This window comes from Pinus tabuliformis, chromosome 3_2 (genome assembly GCF_031772625.1).
Source record: "Pinus tabuliformis cultivar Carrire ecotype Pingquan chromosome 3_2, CPIR1, whole genome shotgun sequence".
Classification (NCBI taxonomy): domain Eukaryota; kingdom Viridiplantae; phylum Streptophyta; class Pinopsida; order Pinales; family Pinaceae; genus Pinus; species Pinus tabuliformis.
In genome coordinates this window covers 648,374,558-648,380,598 of record NC_142302.1, presented here as the reverse complement: position 1 = coordinate 648,380,598, position 6,041 = coordinate 648,374,558, and the positions used below count along the sequence as shown (strand labels likewise).

Genomic DNA, 6,041 nt, shown 5'->3' with positions numbered 1-6,041 from the left:
TCTCCATAGATTAGTTAGCCTCACTAAACCAAACATTTTATTAGAAATAATCATTAATCTTATAACATTACGACTTCTCTGCATTTTTCAACCACACACAACTTATTTTTATGTCACCATAATTCACCTTTAATGTAACATGATTACATTGAAAAATCAACCAAAATCCTCTCAAATAATTTTTCCTACATAGAAACAAGCATCATATGATTAATTATTACCATAAGCAATACCTCCCTATTAAGCCAAAGAAAACACTTACACATTTCATTTAATGGAATTTAATTCCAATTGAAAAACACAAAAGCATTTCATTAACTTCCATTCAAGGTTTCACCGCATTTCTGCTTTTCAATTATAATTCAAATTTGTTAATTTCCCTCCCGTTCCAGTTTTTTCAATATCAAAATTTGTTAATTTCCCTCGCGTTCCAGGTTTTTTTCAAATATCAAAATTTGTTAATTTCCCTCGCGTTCCCGGTTTTTCAAATATCAAAATTTGCTCATTTTCCTCGCGTTCCAAGCTTTTTCCAGGGAAGCAGGAGTAAGGTCGCCATGTCATCGCATTCTATTTCTCAAATATCAAAATTTATTCGTTCCAATTTATTCATTTCCTCACATTGCAGGGTTTTTCCAGAGAAGAAAGAGGAAGGTCACGGCCATGTTGTTGCAGGTCTGATTTGATACATTGGGTTGAATACAATAAATTAGATTCGATGTGCCTCCAATTGTGGTGGTTTCATTCTACGAAGGGATCTGCACAAGGTTCCCCACACTCCTATGCGATGGCCCATCCCCATCTAGACAAGTGCAAGAGGCACTCAAGAGGCTATATGTACAAGGTTCCGCAGAGGAAGATGGAGCCGAAGGTATGGGTTATGTGCCAAAGAAGACGACAGGTGTCTTTCCGACCTCGAAATCAGTGAAGAAATTAAGCAGAAAAGAGAGCAAAAATGCGTTGACTAAGACAAGGAAAATAAAATGTCCCAAGACTGTAAGAGGTCACCATCTAGATGCTCTGCCACAGGTCGATTGTGATGATCTAGTCGTCCCTATAAATGTGAGAGACACAAAGAAGGCCTTGAATTTGCCTGTACCACAGGGTTCCAAGAGTTCCAGAGCAATGAAATTAGATGCTGAGGAAATGGATGTGAGCTCATACAAGCAGGATTGAGGCTCTGTGCCCAGGATACTAAACCGATTCAAGTGGTAGGTAAACTACATTTTATTTTTATTGTTTAATTATAAGAATTAATTCAAGAAACTTGCCCATGAGTGACTTCCGTTGCTTTAGGTGAAAAGTCTGGATGGTAATTTTTCTACCAAATCGCCTCGTGCTTTCCTGTTATGCCATTTAGGTGGTGCAGACAACAGTGATAGTGAAGCCTGGTGGTTGGGTTAAACTATGCTGACCTCACTAGTGAACCAATGCCTTATTGGTGGCGTATGTAGAGATTTTCACTTTTGAAATAACTAATAGCTTGCCATATGTCATTCAATAGAACAGTTTAGTTTGGAGGTCGATATTCCCAAGTAAATTTTTGTTAAAAATAATGGGCAATGAATCGAAGATTAGATCTACCCCTGACCGATGGAAGTCTCTACCCTGTGCTACATACCCATTTGATGACAGGCAACACTGTTCAGATCAATGTCAGTAGAGGCGTGACTAGTATACCTCTTTTCCATTCAGTTCTTGTTCCTATTATCATTTCCATTCCTCTGTTGGGATTACACTTCTACAACACCACCAGTTTTTAAGTGCATGATATATGCAGGGAGATGGGTGGGTTCAAGTTGCTTATCCGTCAAAATTCTATAGTCACGATTCTAGTCTTGTTTTGTTTCTGGTTATGTTTACGTTTCCTATTTCTAGTAAAGTAGGTTTTGTATCTCCAAACCTCAATTTTATAGTGGTAATGTACGCCGTCAGGGAGGTGATTTACGCTTATTATTCCCCAGAAACCTTGAGTCCTATTTCCTGTTCTATTCACCATGTAGTCATGTCTCTTGTTTTGCTTATGTTTTACCCTTTTTGGTAAAATACGCTTAGACTGTGGATTGATATTTTAATAATGCCATAACAAATTTCCTATGAATTAAGGCAAAGTAATGCACAGGACTTGAGTAGGTCATGAAATGTTCAAATAGAAAAATCGTCTTTGACGTGGTGTAGCCCTAATCATTTTGGGTGAAAATGCAAATATTCTGAATTGATTTTTCTTAAAATTATGTTATCGAACTTTTTTACCATTTTACATATATGGAAAAACCTCAGCCTACCAAGTAAGTTCATGCAGGCTCTCCACTTTACAATATATTTTTGCTGGCTTGATCTAATAACATTTTTCTTACAATTATAAAACCTTAATCTTTGTTTTTTTTACAAAAAGGCTATACCTTACTTCTAGTTTCTAAAAGCGCGGTATGCTGGACATACTGATGTCACATTAATTTAAAACAATACTAATGACATGAAATGGGTTAACCTACACACAGTTGCCATTTACTTGCTAAATATTCTGGGATGGCATGATAAAATATGCATCTCAATGCTACCTGTCTTGGAAAAAAAATTACTAGACATGTACAATGTAGCAGCTACTCTCTTTTTGGGCATTATGAGCAGCATTTCCTTCAGAATACAGAAAAACAAATTTCATTGCAACTAAAAGATTGTATCTCTTGACTATATACAGACTCCAGAGGAAGGCCTTTGTTCCAATAGTCTGAGATAAATAAAATTTACCATCAACGAAGCTCGCTGCCACTCTTCAAGTAGCCGTTATAACTCTGTTTGAAAATCAAAGAAGACCATCAAGCTATCTCATAAACATCTATCATCATTGTTCTCCCATGCTCTCCCACGTGAACCATAGATGGAAAGAGTGACTTGTAACAGCTGGGGCATTCCTTATATCAGTCTCACCTATGCCATTGTCATAAAGACTAAACTATTGTTTTGTTGCCCCACCTAGTTCAATATCTTTTGTACCATTGATCTCAAATCCACTCTTTAGTAGACTGACATCCTCCTCTGTAAAATCAGTTTCTTTCACAGGCATCATGGAAAAGCTTTTTGCAGTGGCTTGTTTTGCAACCTCCACTGCCCAACTATAGATTATCATGCCGATAACAACAACAGACATCCCCATTATATTTTTGGCAGTCAATGCTGAATCAAAAAGCAGCCAACCCAATATAAGGACACAAACAGTTTTCATGTGGCCCAAAACCTGAAATGAAACTGCTGAGAATCGCCCAATGCAGAGATATTGGCTCAGGTTGCAGAACACGGCTAGAATGCATGAAAGGAGTATAAAAATAATTGCACCAGATGAAAATTTGTATTCTAATAAGTTGCGCCCATTTAGATAATAATCTGCAAAAGGGCCAAATGCTAAAAGAGATGCAGCCTGTATAGGAGCAGTCTTGCTTAGGAGTTCAAAAGAGCCAACATTGTACTTCTTTTGTAAGGAGCCAATTGAAATTTGTTGCAATGAGGTACATAACACAGCCACCGCAGCACACACAAACCCTTTGAGATTGACCTTCACATCTGTGACGGTGCAGACACCAAACACCAATAACCACAACAACCACAGCTGCCTTGACCTCTCTGGTATATTTCTTGTTGTGAAGAACCCATTCCATCACACAAACCACAGGAATCATGCTCAACTTTGAAATCTGATAAAATCCGACTGAGTTTAACATGAGACTCAGGTTCATCCCCACAATAGATGTATTGGCAACAACAGAGAACCAGAGCAATTCCCACAAAGGCACTTCCTTGGCAGCAGAATACCCAGTAGCATTTGACACAAATCCCACCAATGCAGTCAGAGTGAAGTGGAAAGCAGTTAATGTTGTAGCGAATCTGAAGTCATACCCATATCTGGACATGACTTGCTTATTGGCCATGATAATCCCCACTGAGCTTATGACATTCATAGCCATGCTCCTATGTCGGATACTGCTGCTTTCTTCTCTGAAGCCATCTTCAACAAAACCAACAGACCTCTAATTCCAAATGGCTGGCCTTCGAAATTAGAAGTGGGTAATGTATGGAGGCTGAATATATAAATCTAAAAGAAATGGGGCACACCCTGATGGCTGATGGATCGAACTGCTGGACATACTGATGTAAAGCAAAGATGGGAATGTGCCTTTTTTTCAGTCTATTGTGTGGGTTTTTTTCAGCCGTTGCACAACCTTGCAATAGGTTACTCATTATCAAATTCTCCTTGTTGTCAACTTGTCGGTCTCAGAGATGAAGTCTCATTGTTTTTGTTGAATCTTGTGTCATGAGTGATCTCCTTAGGGGTCTCAGAGTCTCCTAGCTTGGAGCTCTCACTTTTACTGTGGAATCTTCATTCTCATACCCTCTTACTCCCCCTACTTCCCTGTACATTTGTATATTCTATATTACTTTTTCTATAACTCTGTCTTTTGTTTCTAATTTCCATATTTTCCTGTTGTCTTACTTGAGTGAAATATTTGGAATTAGTTAACAATAGACTGTAGCCTAATAAATCTATGCCTTTTTATGGAAAGGACTCGCAGAAATAGATTATTAGTTAACAGTAGATTCTAGCCTAATAAATCTATGCATTTTTATGGAAAGGACTCGCAGAAATAGATTTATCTGTTTCAGGGTTCTGGTTTTGACATGCAAGTAAAATCATAATTTTATTTATTGTGTACATTTTTTTACAGAGTTATTCTCAAATGTGCTTATCACTAAAATCTGGGAAAAATCCCGAGTTAGAGGGACAATATGTATTCTTTTTGGCAAAAGGATGAAATTAAGGTTGCAATAAATGAAATTGAGATTATATAACATGATTGTTTCATTAGAGCAAGAGGCTCTGAGAATCTGGGTACTGTTTCTGGTAAGGATTTGATTTTTAATGTGAGTTAAGCCATAAGAGTTATCTAGTTAGATCGTTAGCATAGTCTATAACCATGCTTGATTAATAGCTTGACTCTGTAACCATGCTTGATTAATAGCTTGATAAGTATTATTAGCTCATCATGGAAAACGGTTAGTAACCTTACCAAAGGCTATCTAGGCTAAATAGTGTATTACTTATCTATGTCGTAATGCTTACCTATTTAGAACACTAGCACTACCTATGGTTAGTCTAGTAAATCCTGGTTATTAGTTAAATACGCAGTAATAATACCAGCTACATCTTACTTGCTAGTTTAGCATGGAGTTAATATCACTCTTATGGGTTAACTTTATCTAATCACACTAGTCTGGGCATTTACAGAGGCATAATTATCTAACAACAATTTGAATATGATAAGATATATGTTTTATGTAATTAAGAGTAATAATACCAGCTACATCTTACTTGCTAGTTTAGCATGGAGTTAATATCACTCTTATGGATTAACTTTATCTAATCACACTAGTCTGGGCATTTACAGAGGCATAATTATCTAACAACAATTTGAATATGATAAGATATATGTCTTATGTAATTACAGTCCTATCTTCAGGACGATTGATAGTCTTGTGCATGTGTAAGAGTCTATTTTTCAATTACACTTGTTGAGCTTAATCAAGCTTGTTACTTGCACTAAGCTTGAGTGGTTTACTCATGATACATAAAACTAAGTCTAGCTAGAATTATAGGCATGGCTTAGTCTATTACATCGCAGTAAGTGATATAAGGAAAAGTACAATGTAGTGAGTGATATAAGGCAAAGTATATGGTGCTACATTAAGGAACTGCATGTGAAGTTCTCATGTCACTCCTGCGTGTCATCTCAGAACTATATTATTATGCTGAGGGAAAAAACTCATATTTTGGAGGAGGTCTTAAATTGTTTTGATCTGGAAGCGAGATAGAAATGAATTTATGGTGGGGATTAATGGGAGGAAAAGGAACATTGTATGAAATTCTAATGATTTTTAGCGAATGTATATTTTATTGCAGAGAGGCCAAAGAATGTGCTTACCATGTAGAATACTAATTCGAAGGATTCCACCACGAAAAAAAGGCCAACTAGCCCTTTTACTCTCAATGC

At 36.9% G+C, this 6,041-nt stretch overlaps 1 pseudogene; it reads right to left on the bottom strand.

The window, feature by feature from the left end:
• Positions 1-2,630: 2,630 nt before the first annotated feature.
• On the bottom strand, positions 2,631-4,015 carry LOC149182302 (UDP-rhamnose/UDP-galactose transporter 1 pseudogene; annotated as a pseudogene).
• Between the last annotated feature and the right edge of the window lie 2,026 nt (positions 4,016-6,041).